The sequence below is a fragment of the Apostichopus japonicus genome, chromosome 5 (genome assembly GCF_037975245.1).
Source record: "Apostichopus japonicus isolate 1M-3 chromosome 5, ASM3797524v1, whole genome shotgun sequence".
Taxonomy (NCBI): domain Eukaryota; kingdom Metazoa; phylum Echinodermata; class Holothuroidea; order Aspidochirotida; family Stichopodidae; genus Apostichopus; species Apostichopus japonicus.
In genome coordinates, this window is record NC_092565.1 from 6764359 (window position 1) to 6781942 (window position 17584).

Here is a 17584-nt window from a genome sequence, read left to right on the forward strand (position 1 = left end):
ATATTTGTTGTCTGAGAATTTTGCTAACATAACCTATAAATATTCATTACATAAAAACCCCTGCTGAGTACTGATTTAACATAACCTTTACTTATTCATTACATACAAACCCCTGAGGAGTACTGATTTAGCGAAACCGAATGCATCAAAGCGAGCGAAGAACGTCGTGTTGCTTATTTATTCATATGAATAATCCATCAAATGTATTCATGTATACTGTCTAACAATGGGAGGTATATAAATAAAACAAAAACCTGTGAAATCAATCATTTTATGCTTCTTTTACGCGAGTATAGTAGCAATGAATTTCTACGAGACAAGCGAACATGTAAAATCTCAAGTATTTACATTTCAACAGAACATAAACTTCCGTTCGTGCAGGCTAAAAAGAAAAGATAAAATGGAACAAATTTTTTTTTAAATAATAAAAACAGGAGAAAGTAAGTGTTCACGATAAAAAAAAAAAAAAATCTTCCTAACGAAATTTGAACAAGTTGTTTGCTCATTCATCACTTAATGATGTAAGATTGACATATGTAAAAATGCAAAACATACATGGTTGTGTTTGGTAAAAGGCATGTATGGTTACGTCTAATCCAGAGATGACACACTATAAGACGATCCAGGAAAAAACTGTAATGTAAACGTTTATTAATGACACAGCTGTCTGCGTTTTCAACGTGAAAGGCTTAAAGAGTCTGAGATGTTAACATACCAAACTTGTTAATTTGTCTTATATGAGTATATATGCTTAAAACTGGGCTTTTATTTGCCACCTTGTACAACATGGTACATGATTAGGACAAAGTTGTATGTTCGTCTGAGAACTGTGTCATACGTAGCATGCAATATGGATGAAAGGAAGCATATTGTTTTCCGATATTGGCCTTCCTCTGCATGGAGATTAATTGTAACACTAAAAAATTATATCCTAGACAAGTGTGGGGGGATTAAAAACATTTAATAGGTTACTTCAGTTGTGGGAAACGTTCAGGGTGAAAGTACAATGGTTGGTAGATTTTGGTCCTTGTTGGAATCTTTAGCTTAGTTAGGGTCGTACGAATTACCATTAAAGACAAAAAAAAGGGAAGAAAAATTAAAAATGGTTGCTCTTAAGTGGGGAACGCCTGTACGGTTATAAGTCTGAATATACAGGCTTACTGTGTTCAATCATGAAAACGCGTGGGTTTACAGCCTTTGTGTTTTGAAGGGTACTAAAAACGTCAAACTCACCCTTTGAAAAGTCTTAAAAGAATCATTAGGGGATCCTTTGTCTTCATTTTCTTGAGCAGTAACAATTAAAAGTTGAATAAAACTTGAACTGATATATAGTTGTTCGAAAGTTAACACATAAAAAATCAATTGTCTGACTTTCTTATGATTTGAACCTAGCTTTATAATTTACATCATTGTTTGACTTCACCTTTGTAAACAAAAGCACACACACATACACATACGGTGGCTTGCTTTCTTGACTTACTTTTGTATACCGTTGCTAGGGTAAAATTACGACGTTTCCAAAAGTGCGTCATAAAAGGTATATACCACTGAGACTAGGCTATTTTATTATGACGTTAACAGCCTCCCTATTATGAAACCTAAGGCCACTTAAAAATCTTTTTTTCACGCAGCTTTTGCCATTTCATGTATGCAGTGCAGCTCCAACACTCATCACAGACCCACCCATAGTATACAACGACAGTAACGAAATCTGAATTTACTGTCACTGCACTTTAGTTCTTTTATTTCTTAGCAGGAAAAGAAAAGTATAACCCACAGTTAAGCCTCCTTTAATGGTCAATGGTCCTACATAAAGATCAATTCTAGATTACTGGTATCTATATACGTCAATATATTGTTCTCGTAGTAGTTTTATAACCCTGCTTGCCTTTAAGAACGAAAGATTAAGATTTTTAAGGTGGTGTTTTTCTTTTTCACCCATGAATGATCTTTTGACTGGTTGTTTACTGGACACCTCAAAAGATAATCTCCTCTGAATATGTTCAGAGAGATGTTAATATATGTCTGCAGTCTTCAAACAAATCTTAAAGCAGTATTTTGCATTTAGCAACAAATTTCTAGCCAAATTTATATACCAAGCCCTATATCAATTGAGCCAGTATTTACCTTTAAATAATATTAACATTAGTATAACGTCTATCGTTCTTACAGAAAAAAAACTTTTCTGTGGGTTGTGGAGGGAGAGCGATTGCTAAATTATTTCCATTTCTATTCCGGAATTTTCGTCGACCGGACATTTTTACACGTTCATAATAAATCAAAATAAAAGGAGATACCAAAAAAAAAAAATCAAATGTTGTGACTCATTTATCTTTGACATAAAGATCTGACTATAGTGTTGAATCGTACTGAACATTTGCCGGTATTCAAAAGCAGTCTATACTGCTCCTTTAACCTACTTAGCGAATTTGAAGGCTCTCAAGAATTGTGTATAGCCACACAGGATAGAACTTAGGATAGCATGTAGCCGATCGTCCATTGAACTGAATTCGTTATTAGTCTTACGTCATTCTTAAGTTTGGTCACGTGATCTAGACGTTCGTTTGCCTGGTGCAAAAAATTGTCATAATTAAAACTGCCAATGTTCATTCAATAAAAATCTTCTACACACGGTCCTTGCCAAATCTCTACGAAATGTCACAACGTGGAAATCTTTAAAACTAACTATCACAAATGTCTTTTCCCTATATGACTACGAATGGCTTCATATAGGGGAGTTTGATTTGAGCTTTTAAATGGGGGGGGGGGGGGCGGGCTGTTGGTGAGGGCCGTAAGTGAAAATATCATATGCGGTATCACAATCATACCACAATATATATTTGCAGACGATTCGTTCTACTATTGTAATTTCAGCACTGGATACATTAGACGAAAACCATTTTGTTGAATGTGTTTGCTAGCTTCGTGATTGGTGATCTGCGCATACATGGTTAGGTTAGGTCTCATTAAGCCAGTTGGTTACCTTTGCGAAGTAATATCTGACTAATCCGGAAATATAAAGAAGTTACAAGTGATACTTGTATAATACCAGCATTACTGAACACATCAAGCGATTAACATTTCGTTGATTGTGCTTGCTAGCTTCGTGATCGAGGCTTACATAGTTAGGTTTTGTCTCACTAACCCAGAGATACAACTAAATAATAAGCTGTACTACCAGCTTCACTACCAGCACTGAATGCATGAAGAGATAACAACTCTGTTCATTTTACATGCTAGCTTAACTTTTAAATCAGTTGACTGCGTTTCTGGAAGGTCTATCTCAGTAACCCGGCAATGAAAGAAGATATCAGGTATACTACTTTAATATCAGCACTGAACATATCGTATCAAACGATGGACATTTTGTTGAATTTTGCTGCTAGCTTCGTGATTGCTTAGAAATCTTAAAACAGCTGGTCCGTTCCATTAACCAGGAAATGTCACTGACCAGACGAGTGTACATTGTTTCATTATTGTGTATAGTGCAACATAGCTTATTTATGTCAAATCGGAGAAAAGTGAAAAAAAAAAACTCCATGACAGATCTACCTAAGCCTATGATACTTTACATATATAAATACACAATATAAAGTTGTTATATATACACACACACATATAAATATAAATACACACACACACACACACACACACACATATATATATATATATATATATATATATATATATATATATATATATATATTTCTGTGTTTTGTCAACTAGCGTAACTTTGCACGCCATAACCATTATGTTGTTGTAATTTTTGATTTGCGCGGGCTTGCGTTTTACACGCTAATAAATCGCAATAAATAACACTTTACGTTGATTGAGCTGCTAGGTATAGCATATACTGCTCCAGTACCCGCCAGTCTGGTTCCTAATTTAGATAATTGCAGGTCCAACCTCTGGTTGACTATATTTCCTTAAATTCCTTCGCACAGCTTCGACACTTCCACAATAACATGATTGATGTAGCAATGAGAGAATGAAAACTTCCATTTATCACTGAACTACTTCATTGTGGAACTTTATCTGGTCGTTATACACACGATTCTTTAAACCTTGAGTCAGCCTAGCACCATGAATTATGTGTCCGTTTTGTTATTCTTTATCACATTTTTTTCAAAAGTTATGTCATAGCCTTTCTGTCAAAATTGTTGCCACAAAAAAAAGCTGTTACTTTAGGGTAACGTATATACGCATGCGTAATCATATGTGTATAAGTCATCATTCAGCATAGATGAAGTCAACTTTTTTGACCAAAACATTTTACGCAGATGGTCCTGGTTTGCTTTTCGTCACTAATTTAAAATTACTATCGTGAGATCAAATGGGTCTGTCACCCCATTTTATCCTCCAATACATATCACCTCAACTTGTTACTCTAAGTTAAAGTGAAAGGGATATACCGATTGCGGCAGTTGATTGCTTAAAAACAAATGTTGCAAATTATAGGTAACAATCGCATCTCCATAGATTTTTTTCTTCGAAGATATGAGTTTTAAAATTTGGTGGTATTTTGTGAGTTCATCTGGCAACAGCATATATTTAACTCACTTATTCACAGAGGAAAAAATTATTTCAACAAAAAAAATTGTATTTACTTCAAATTCTAATTACAGAGACCCTTGACAACTAAGCAAACATTCCAAATGTAACAGATTTAATGAAGTATCAACAAGATTATTATAATAAAAAACGTAAAGATTTTAAAGAAACATTCGTCGTTATGACGTCACAGACCACCTCCTTTAATCCACTTCCTGGAACAATCAAGTTTTTAACCATGCAGCCAAAAATAAGTTCCATTTCATTTAACCATGCCTGTCTTGAGTTGGGGACAAGCTATTGCGATGGGGTTTTAGCTAACGGGGGGCGGGTATGTTTTTTTTTTGCCATAGAAATGACAAATAGCCTGCCACTGGAGTATCCCTTTAACTTAGCTTGGATGTAGTATTGCATATATTCCTTCTTCATACCTTTCCCGATTTACAGTATATTGTATTTATAGACAAGAACGTTGTCCTTTCTCGCATCATTAACTTTGACGTCACAGGCATATTAACGCGTAAGAACCGATGCACATGCGCAGAAGTATTGCGACTATGGTATGGACACGTTATGTGGCGTAAATCTCTTCAGCTGTAATACTCAAGACGAACCAAAATAGATTTTAATTTTGGAGTCTTTCTTCGTTGATGATGGATCGGTAGGAATCATATAGACAAAACCAATTATTTCTTCATTTTTGAAATACTTTAATGATTTGTTGTATAGGGGGTACACTGAGCAGCAGGTGGGGCGCGCAATTAAGGCGTGCGGGAATTTCCTAGGGTATATTGATCGAATCGGTGGAAATCTTTGATCATTCATCTAAAACAGCTTGAAAACGGTCTCTTTATACATTATAATGTAATTTTCAGTTCAATGTTGATCATTGATGCATTGTGGTTTTGATTGTCGCCCCAATTACATAATCGTTCTTAAAGAAAAAACCAAAGTTAAAGGGCAGAACTTGATTTATTTTCGTGCTCAACAAGCGGCTTAATTTTATTGATCAATTAGAGACTACCTGAATTAATTTAATGCTTTATGAGCAAATCCAAAAATGCAAATAGTTTACGAATTTACGAAATCACCTAATTTCTTTTACCATGCCCCAAAAAATCTCTCACTCGAATTGCCTTCTATTGATTTCGTTATTGACAATAAAGTTAGATTTGAATTATCTGAGAAAGAAGAACAAATTACAGTCCCCCATGTCCCCCGTCTCCTTGCCCCACCACCTCACCTCATGACCTGGTTCCGTCATCTGATCAACTTTGTCCGTTCACTATATTTTTTCGTCTGAATTTGACAAGAATATATCTTAACACTATAGTCTTTCGTGACATGGTGTCATAAAGTGTCTTATGCTGTCTGTCCTTACTATAGCGCAGTCTATATAAGACTATAACATAGAGCAGTCTATATAAGACCTTTTACGTGTCTGTATCTACGCTTATGGGATAATATCCATTCATCCATTCATCTATTCGTAAACATAATTGAGCACCTGTGTAAGCCGAATTTCCGATTGTGGACAATAAATTCAAATTCAATTCAATTCATTCATCCATTAATTTATCCATTAATTTATCCATCCATCCATCCATCCATCCATCCATCCATCCATCCATCCATCCATCCATCCATCCATCCATCCATCCATCCATCCATCCATCCATCCATCCATCCATCCATCCATCCATCCATCCATCCATCCATCCATCCATCCATCCATCCATCCATCCATCCATCCATCCATCCATCCATCCATCCATCCATCCATCCATCCATCCATCCATCCATCCATCCATCCATCCATCCATCCATCCATCCATCCATCCATCCATCCATCCATCCATCCATCCATCCATCCATCCATCCATCCATAAATTCAAATTCAATTCAATTCAATTCATTCATCCATCCATCCATAAATTCAAATTCAATTCAATTCATTCATCCATTAATTTATTCATCCATTAATTTATTCATCCATTCTGAAGTTCATTCATTCAAAGAACTTAACTTCAGTCACATTTAAAACAAAAACATAATGATACACATAACATGATAAGTTTAAAGAGAAAGAGACCGGGGCACGCCCACAAGAAGATTGGAGTAGCTCATAAACGTGAACAACCCTTTACAAAGTACAAATGCATCTAAATATGAGACAATGAAACGAGGAGTGTGCTCACAGCTATTTAAGGTGAAATAGACTAAAACAGAACGTAGGAACTGTCAGTCCCAGATGTGTTTGTATATAATTATGACTCGACTTCGTTCGTACGTTCTATATGTCAAGCATAAAGTACCTAGTTCTATTTGTCGACAGAAAAAAAAAGATTGAAGGCAAAACTGATTGACATTTTAGGTAATTTCATCAACACTAGAATGTGTAAAATGCGTAAAAATCGTTCAACGTGATTTGTTAACGTTTTACTATTCACGTCATCAAATATGAGAACATGTGTCACTTCTGCCACATTGGCATAATGTAATTTATCGTAAAAAAAATTGTTGTTTCGGCCGTAAGTAAACAGTACATGAAGCTACTCTAAGGTCTATGCAAACGAGACATAAATAAACATGGAGCATTGAGTTACGTCACCTTTATATCCAAGAGACTGCATTTCCACGAACAAAAGAACCTATATATTTCCTTCCCATGTCAAGATAATTTTATATGGTTATTTGCAAACAAGTATGTTGATAAGTGGGTGGGTACACATTAAACATATTCCATGCTTGGACAACTCCTCTAAAAACATTTTCATTGAGACATAATTTCAGAACAGAGAAAATGATGACGTAGAAAAGTTTATCAGTAGTGCATTCAAATATGCTAGATCGTCAAATAATGGTTACATACGCCCAAATGGTTTCAAAGAATTTTGTGTACACCATCAAAGCCTTATTTCACATTTAACTTTCGAATATTGATTTCTCGGAAACTTAATAATCAATTGTTTTTAAATACTTCATAATAAATGGGAATGATTTGGAGGGTCTGAACATTTAGGAATTTAAAGAGGATACTAAAAATTTGTAGCATAAATCACGTTTTGTTACTACTAGCCTGATCAATGAAACGTTTCTTTTATGAGGTGTCAAAAAAAGAGCTCAATATTATTATTATTTTTGTTTCTATTAATGACAGAAGTACAACTTACCAATGTTCAAGAAACCTTTTGACCTGATTGAGTTGATTTTGCTTAACTTTCTATATCAATAAGTTAGACAATTCCATCCATGCATAATCATAGAACCCTTTGGCATGACTAACCAAAATTTCTGATATGCTTTTGTATAATAGTTATTATTCATACCATGAAGAAAAAGAACCTTAGCGAAGACATCCTTTGAATCTATCGGAAAACTAATGGTAAACAGTTTCAATCGGGTGACAAAGTTTGACCAATTTCAGTCTTATATTGTGTAAAACCATCTACAGTTTTGAGAAATTTGTCCAAATCTTGGCAGCAAAGAGTTGAATCAGTTGGGATGGATTATTTCCAATCATTGACAAATATACGCGACACTGCTGGCCAACAATATACATGGCGCCGCATCAATTTTAATTCCATTTTACTAAAAAACTTTACGATGCTTTTTCGCAGCAAGCTTTATCGCGACTTTCCTATAGGGACGTGCATGTTTATTCTTATTCGCCTCCAACTAATGTTGGTATTAAATTATTCAATTGGTTGCTCAAGAAGTTAATTATGACGTCAACAATACAACCGAGGAGTTCTCTTTCAAATTAGTCTTGCTAAGAGGAGATAGAAAATGAACTCGTACCATAAAACTCTTCTAATAAAGACGTAAGCCTAAAGCTTCGATTTAATTATAACAACAAGACATTTGGTGTCATCAAAAATTAAATGAAAGTGCTTTTTCATCCTGAGGTCAGTCTTCCCGCTTAGAATGTAAATTGGTCTTTTGATTGTTGGTCATTATACTGTGTGCTGTCTACACACTGAGCGACAAATTATATATAGGTCACAGCCAACTAACCATATTCAAACTTTAAAGGATCTTTCAAGTCGATAAAATGTGAGAATCAAAAATGCACTTCACTTTCATTTTATTTCATATATATCTATTACATTTTTTAGCTCTGGATTATATTTTCTTTTTGAAATATAAGGTTTTGCAAAATTGGATGATATTTGGAAACGGGAAGGTTACTTAGAAATTCTTTATGTATATCTGGTGAACACGTTGGGACGGGGCGGGGGGGGGGTGGCGAGTCATGCAGTAGGATAGGGAGGTGGCGGTTCCTATGAAGAAAAATATCAATTAGTCGATTGCGATTAGGAGCTGCGAAACGTTGACATGACAAGCAACACACAATAAACGGTAATTATGAAAAATCAACAATCAATGAACAAAAATGCTTCTTAAAAAAGACAATTTTTCATATTCATCTGTACGAATAGAGAAAAGTATTAAAAAGGATAACGTGTTTAGATTCTGGGGAGAGGATGGAGGGTGGGCCGAGGGTTAGACTAAAGACAAGCGTTTCCAAAATGCGGACAAACTTTCATCACGTGATCCACTCTCTTAAATCACGTGAGTTACGGAACATCTTAAGGGTCACGTGCACTGCAAACTAGAAGAACAAGCAATAGGGAGAAATGATAACGAGAGAAAATTTGAAAAAAATCAGGTTACCATGCCAAGCACATGTAAACTTGTTGAGAAAATCTGTAATCGATTACTTTCCGACAATGAAGACAATTTTAGAATCACAGATATTGTATCGATATACGTCACTTCCGACTTGCAACGACGTCCTTGTTGTTTGAAATTTAAACATACTTTTGTAAGCTTGCAAAGTCAAGTTTCAAGTTGAATAATATTGGCAAAAAGCTGTAGAAATTTAGGCCAAAAAAGAGGGCCTAAAAGTGCTCTTATTCCCTTTTTCAAGTAGAAAATCACTTTTTGACACATTTCCTTTCATTCTTTTCCATGTGTATACAAAGAGAAACGACTTGAGGCAAGTCTACAGAACTGCGCCACTCTATGATAATGTCTGCAATGTGTTCTGTGGCTGGTATATTTCCCTATGCTTAAATCATTGGATATAATGAGGAACTAGAATATTACATGGAACCACTCAAAAAGAGTGATCGTTTTTATTCTGAGAATTACCATCGATGTTTTCAAGTCGCCTTCCATTTTGTAAAAGCACCTTATATCAAGAAGACTTTAATCAAGTAATTGATTGGTAGATTATGAAAGTGTGAATAGAAAAATGGTATCATTACTTGTATCAAATTTACAATTTCTCTTCTATATATATATTTTTTTACAAAAATAATGTTTCAAATAATCTCTTTCAATTTCGAATCGAGATCAGGTAAACTATAAAAAAAACAACCACGGAACTGTTAGATCTCTATTTTTTGGGGGAAATAATTCTATAAATATATAATAGCTTTAATGCGAATTTCGTCAAAAGCTCATCTGTAAAATAACTATATATGGTCTACAAAGCATTACGTACCATAAAATATACCTTATCATGTCTCCATGAGTCTTAAAGGAAGTAAAAACTGTTTGTTTACTAACAACAAACTCTGAGTTTTAAAAACACAAAATGCTGTTGTAAATTTAGACTTAAAATCATTCAAGCACGTTTCTTTCCATGCATACAGGAAAAGCTCCTTTAATTTTAACCTATCCGTCAACTTTGTCAAGCAGTGAAATACGCCACGCCGTGGCATTGAGGGCCACGAGGCATGGGCAGGTATATCGATTTAACCCGGCCAAACCCCACTGGGGTTGCATTCTTTGGCAGTATAGGTCATGTAAAGGTCTCAAAAATTCAATATGTAAAACTTGAAATGTTATCACGTCTATATCTACATATATCTAAGCAATTGATATCCCCAAATTTCGCCGACTTAGTAACCTGAATCGTGTCAACTTCAAGTTTTAGATATCATGTTACTTATAAACCGTTAGCAACTCTCTCGGAATTGTAGAGGTTAATATGACTCGCCATATCCATGGTTCGATCAGGGAGTTTCCATGACAACTCCCTGGTTCGATCAAGGCGTGTGCGAGTCTTTCTCTTGAGGCTCGGTGTAGATAGCTGGTATAGAAGGCGTTATATATAGTATTCGGTACTTCCTCGAATTTGATTTCCTCAAGAAAACGCATAGTTTAAAAGGTATGTAGTGCGCTATAAGATGTAATAGAATGCTTTAATAATATACATAATAATTATGGTGATAAGCTCCTTTCTTTTCATTTCTTATCTGTGGCAAAATGTGATGATTATTATGGAAATGTGTAGAAATGAAAACGAACAATGTTAGTTTCGTTAAACAATGATCGTTTCAATCTGAAGTATATCTTGAGTCTGTGAGTAAAACAAAACATAACTTGATCAAACTTAGACTTAAATCAGTCGTTTCGGTCTTTCTAATATAACGCCCGATTTGAAAGAACACCCAGAAGCCAGAGGTGGTTTTGAAATCTGAACGTTTAATATTGATATATATATGCTCGTATAAATTTCTGGACATGATTATAAATAAATCAATGGATCTCCATTGAACGTATTAAAACAAAACGAGTAAAAAATTCGTACACAACCACTTTAACTGTGATGATGTTGAACAAACTTGCTTGTCGTTAACTTATTAAACTCAATTTATAGAGAGTTTCCTCTGTGTTTTGAATTATTTCGACCATTAACCTTTCACACAATTAATATATTCTGAGGAGAAGAGAGTAACATTTTAAAAAGAACGATAAATTTTAAGAACTACCACGACATTTGAGGCTAGAATACGACTATCGTACCTGGCTGAATCCTCTGTGTGTCGAATCGAAAACTAAGGACACACGCGCGCGCGAAAAACAATTAATACTATAGGTGACATTCTTAATCAATTAGATTATTTCTATAGGTTCGAACTCCAGAAAATGATAGAAATAGCTATTTGAGATATTACTGTCTATAACCACATTTCCCTCATTTGCATTGCTTTTGCTATTTATTGTTTTGTTATGTATTGCTTTGTGTTTGGTCTTTGGATATATATTTGTCCATATATATTTTGGCCCATAATGTATTAGTTTAACTGTGCTATACTATAGATAAGCCTACTATAGGTAAGCCTACATAGGTTTTTACGTCACTTCCATAATTGCGATGCATACGTCATTAGATATATACTAATTAATATAAACTTGTTCCATACATGTACGTTGTCATAAAATAAATAAATAAAAAGTGAAATGAAAATATATGTTTATTATGGAACGCCAAAGGTTTCACAAGGTGTGATGATTTCCTAACAACTATACATATGTCCACTTTCTGACAGAGCTGTCTATAATATAAACAGCTGTATGTGGTGAGAGTTATAATACCGTGTTGCTGTTGTTTTGGTTGCTAATATTTAAAATATGGCCTACGCACGACAGCACTGAAGGTTATAAGTAGAAGTAACTAAATAATCAAAAATCAAAAATGCGATCATGACGTGACGTTTATCAGATACGGGTTTTTTAATATTTTTTTTATACATGCCATTTTTTATCACACACGTTCATCTTGACGGTATTCACATATCAGTTTTTACAACAATCAACTACCTATTAGAAAAATTAAACATACCGCTTAGAACATGCAGGGAATACCTTCCAAAATATTTGTATGTCTGGGTAAGCCTTTTTAGCTTTCCATATGTATCTTCTATTTTCATCTCTAAGTCTGACCAAAGTCTTACATAGAGAGGAAGAATGGCTGGTATGTACATACTGATATGCAGGTACAACCCCATTGAATGCTGGTATGCCAACTTACTTGACCCGGTGACCTCTACAACAAATCGCTTCAAAACGAGGTCGTCGGGACTCGAGATTAAATGATAAAGGTGCGGGGAGTACGTAATATGCATCAAATTAAGTATTCGGTTTTCGGTGAAATCGGGTATACACATGTAGCATATGTGCATGTTTGTATTATTACAGTCCTTATGACACATGCGGCTCATTCATAATATATATATATATATATATATATATATATATATATATATATATATATATATATATATATTAGTGTTTGCACGGGTTACCCGGGTACCCGCCCGACGCGATACTACCCGGTTCCAAATTTATTACCCTAATCCTAAGCAAAGTGTGATTTAAAAAGAAAAAAAAATGTCAAACCGACGGTTAGGCATATATATATATATATATATATATTTATATATATATATATTTATAGCCAATGTAATATTAGTTCCCTATCGACATGGAACGTTTCACATTGAGAGTAAGTAGCCATTAACTCATGCGTAAGATGAACTGCTGATATTTAAATGGTGCAATTTAATATTCGATCTAATAAGCTGTTCATATCTGCTAGAACGATCATGCCAATTGAGTCCAATTCCGTCCCAAGTTTCAGATCAAATTCATTCCAATCATTTCTTCAAAGTTCCGTCACCCCTTACGCCTTTTTCTATATCTATGTTCCTTATGTGATATGTGTCTTAATATTAAAGGGTATAGTAAAGTAAAGCTTAATTGTAAGGATCCCTCACAGAGTATGCATGTAAGTAGATTATACATTCTGTACATGACATGCAGTTCATTAATTTGTAACTGCTTTGCACTATTGAATAAGACAATTAGATGTCCATTTGAAAGAAAAGCATTATACAAATATGCCACTGTGCATCTTTGACATCACACCTGCTTGCAACAAGTCTTCAATTTTTTTTTTACATAAACATGTCAACTTCAAAGGCTGGTATCTCGGAAACAAAACACAGAAATGGAATGTAAATTTCATCATAGGATATTAGAATATGTTCCTTTTGGTTTCTTTAAGAAAAAATGAATTTTCCTCTGGATTATCCTTATAATATTTTGGTAATGATGGGATGCATCTAAAATGAATCTTTTATTTGTAGACTGGGATCTTAGAAATAAAGTGTACTATAAGACAACATTCTGAAGTGTGATATCTTTTCTGCCGGATTCAACTATTGTGTCATCTCATCTGATAACGTCACTCTAGTGATATACATATACCTGTATGTAATGTTGTCTGTCACATAGCGGAGTACATGTTGCAATGTGTAATGTATCCGTTAGTTAACACCTATACACACACACATAATAGGATATTATTTATTAACTAAAATCCCGATACATTTTCTCAGCCTGACTCGCAATCCGCCTTCTATACGTATTATATCCTGGTGTAATAAATTGCTTTATATCACACGGACACTCTCTTCCTTTCCGCCTGTCTAGCCTCCATTTAAAGTATCTCTTGTAATATGTTATTAAAGTTCAACTTGGGTTTTATCTGATTCAGTTTGGAGCAAAACGTGCTAAATTTGCCAATCATATCAGTAGTTTATATAGAGTCCACGCCTCATAGAAAGTAGACCTATAGATAAAAGAAAATATGCTGAGTACTTTCGGGTTTAGGGTTGCACGGGCCCCCACATTCGAAGGGACCCCACATGGTTCGTTAAAAGTAGCTGTCTTATATAGATGGGCGATATGATATGAATTGTACACTATATAGGCGCTATGACAGTCTAATCGCGAAACTAGTATACCTGAGCCCTTTCAACGTATAATATTCAGTTGTATACTGTCGAGAAAGATACCAACCACATTATATAGTGTATATTATACACTGAACGTTTTGCCTGTCGCAGCCTATACATTTGTAGCGCGGTCGTTACACGTGACCTAACGTTATAGCTAACTATCCAATACTGTCATAACCCGAATAGGTTGTGCTGCAAGGGCTTGGCCCCAGGAGCCGCAAAACCTTGTATGTAGGGGTTGAAGAATGACAATAGTTTTGCAGACAATAATCTTTCTTAGTGAACATGAAAGATGCCTTGAAAATTACATTAATGGATAATTCCAGCCATAAAGAAATATTTTCTCATATGTAAAAAAAACATATATCTGAAGAAGAAGAAAAATCACACAACCATAAACAACAATAACAAACAAACAAAGTAGATAGGGGAAAGTGACGTTTTTTTTTTCTTTTTTAAAGTTGTATCTGAGATAACATTCCAATATATGAAGCTACAAGAAGGTGTGACGGGGAGGGGAGGGGGAGGGGGTAATGAAAGGAGGATTTGGAACATTATACCCCATTTTATTTTAGAAAATGCTATAGTCAATCGTCTAACGATACGTATATGCTTAAACTTGTCCACGGAACAAATGTTAATGTACAACAACGTACAAGTATCCTCTCATGTGTTGTTATTCCCTCGAAATCCTAGAAATAACTACTGGGATTAATACGTATTGATTGATTAGTTGATTGATACGTCGAGACACATTCTTGGGTGAACTCATGAATATATAACTCATTTGCAAACAGACCCAGATTTGAATAAACACAGGTTTAATTATTGAATTATTATATCAATATATCTTATGCCCAAATCAAAAACAGGGTCAAAAAGAGTAAGATTGAAGCCCTCGTTAAGTATTATACAATTCACCAATATGTTTAATCTTGATTGGGTGAAATTAGTAGAATAAGCATTTATTTGTACATAGTAACAAAAGAAAATACGTAACAAAGCTTAAAATGTTATTTTTATGGTATGTTTATGTTTTCAAGGACTAAAGCAACTGACAATATTTTTTTCGGATGATTCGGATAATTCTCTTTTTTTATGCAGGTGTTAAGTAACCGTTTGCGGTTCAATGTCTAACATTGCACAACATACACGTTTCGATTCAACCAATAGATCATGTTATTCGCACTAAGGGTAAATGCGAAGTGTATCAAACCATTGGAAATACATTTAGAAAATATAATAAAAACAAGTACTAAATATGATAAAAGAAAATGAAGGGGTATTTGCATAATCACTTCAAGTGGTGAGAATAACAACGTTGGCCCAGAATTATATGTAAATATATATATATATATATATATATATATATATATATGTATATATATATATATATATATATATATATATACTGGACGGTAGTGTCACGTGATTTAATGAAACGACTTATCGCTTTGAAAATTTGCAACAACTGGAAAGACACCAACTTTTGGAACTAAAGAGTGAAAATAAGACCGGCGGATTATCAAACCTAAGTTGATATAAATAACTTTACGTGAAATAAGTTACAATTTTGTCAATTTAACTAGACGCTCTTTAGTGTTTGTAAGCACCGGTAAAAGGTTTGACACATTGTTTGTGATGTTACTTAAATACAATGCGTGGGTGCTGCGGAAAATCACATTTCCTTTGCCTGTTTGCCTTTGTTTGATTTTGTCAATATCCTTCTATTGAAATCAGCATTTTCTACCCTACCATGCCAATTTATGATTTTGTTGATAGTTTCATTGGAATTTTAAAGTGTATGTTACGTGTTTTGTAAAACAAGGCACTTCGTTTTAATCGATATATGTTGATCCATACAATGTAGACCTATTTATAGTAGCTTTATTATAACAGTTTCCACATGTGCACAACTTGTCTCAATTTCCCTTTTTAAAGTGTTAGCTGTTTTGTAATATTCTCAATTTGTGATTTCGATTTCCTTGAAAATTTATTTTCATATGACATGCAGGAAGTGTAATAAGATCAAAAGCTATTGTTATTGATGAATTTCACATAATTCATACGTACATCCGACCAAATTGATCGATCGGGAATGATGACGTCGGAGTCAAGCCGTGCCGTCATGAAGGGGGGGGGGGGGGGTGAAAGCATGATGCTAAGTTGATAAGACAGATATTTTTGGCTTCAATATAGTTTTCTGTAAGAGAAAGACACGGTGCAAAACCCAAACCACTTGATCTATTCTCAACCACAGTCCCAGTACATTGAACTGTTAATTTCTCAAAAACGGTACATAGGAATTGAATGCAAATCATTCACCAAAATGGTTAGATTCTGTTCCTCTTTAACATATCAAAACGAAATTTTGACCTGGACTTTTCTTTTAAGTGCTCAGAAATATGACTCCATATATATATATATATATATATATATATATATATATATATATATATATATATGCATATGTATGCATATATGGGCCTAAAGAGCTTGATGAAACATGCTTGAATCTTTTTTTAAACCTTTTCACTGTTTTCACAATTAATCCATTACCACGAGAATCTATCTATACCTGCCATTATCTTCCATCAATTTAGTTTGATTCGAAAATCCATCCAAAACTTTTATATATACGTTGACAGAATTGATTAACATTGATTACATTTAACAGGCATTTCGAAAATCCACTTCAAAAGCTCTTGAAAATGACGTCATATCACGAAAACCTGCCTTTTTACTTATCTTCTTATGTGAATCGTCAAAAAATGTTTTAAAAGTATAAGTCATTGTGTTTGAGAAGTACCATCATCCCTTTGAGAAAAAAAGGGAGGTGAGAGTCATTATTTGTAAAAGAGAGTTATAAAATTTTAGAAAATATCATCACACTTGAAATGGACCAGAATATTAAAAAAAATTGTGCAATAGGCAACATAGTCTATAAATTACTTTAAAAAATTGCAACAAAAAAAAAGAATAGAGAAAAAAAAAAGATTCATCAGCTAAAGATATGAAATTGCTTTCTTTTTTATTAGCTGAGTGATTTATGTGTCAGGATATGAAACGATAAAGAGAACTTGGTAATGTTTTCAATAGTGTCTCTCGATTCGGCTATGAATACATACATCAATATAGCTAGCTATATATTAGGGGAATCAACTGTATAGGCTTAATGTAAATCAAAGTATATCATACAAAGCTGTTTGTTAAAAGAAACACGAACCCAACCATTATATTTAGCGTTTATGATCACATATGCGTTGGAACGGTAATCTTTTGAAAAGTGCTTAGGTGGGGGTGGGGAAGGAGTTTGTTTCCCCTCCCCCCCCCCACACACTTTTTCAACTACGGATGCACTCAACGGTAGTTCTAGATCATTCAGGTGCATACTTTTTATTAGCAGGACGAGTGTCAAGCGATCAAATGAACAC

The 17584-nt window shown here is 34.2% G+C and overlaps 1 protein-coding gene across 2 annotated transcripts in view; it reads left to right on the forward strand.

The window, feature by feature from the left end:
- Positions 1-17584, forward strand: part of LOC139967451 (alpha-1A adrenergic receptor-like) — a 35546-nt gene that overhangs the window by 8178 nt on the left and 9784 nt on the right. The window contains exon 1 of one of the 2 annotated variants that reach the window (XM_071971279.1): positions 3221-3314. The exons of the other annotated variant lie outside the window; for it this stretch is intronic. The gene's annotated coding sequence lies outside the window, so the exon portion shown is untranslated. Of the gene's footprint in view, positions 1-3220; positions 3315-17584 lie in introns of those variants that run through there. 2 annotated transcript variants of the gene reach the window in all.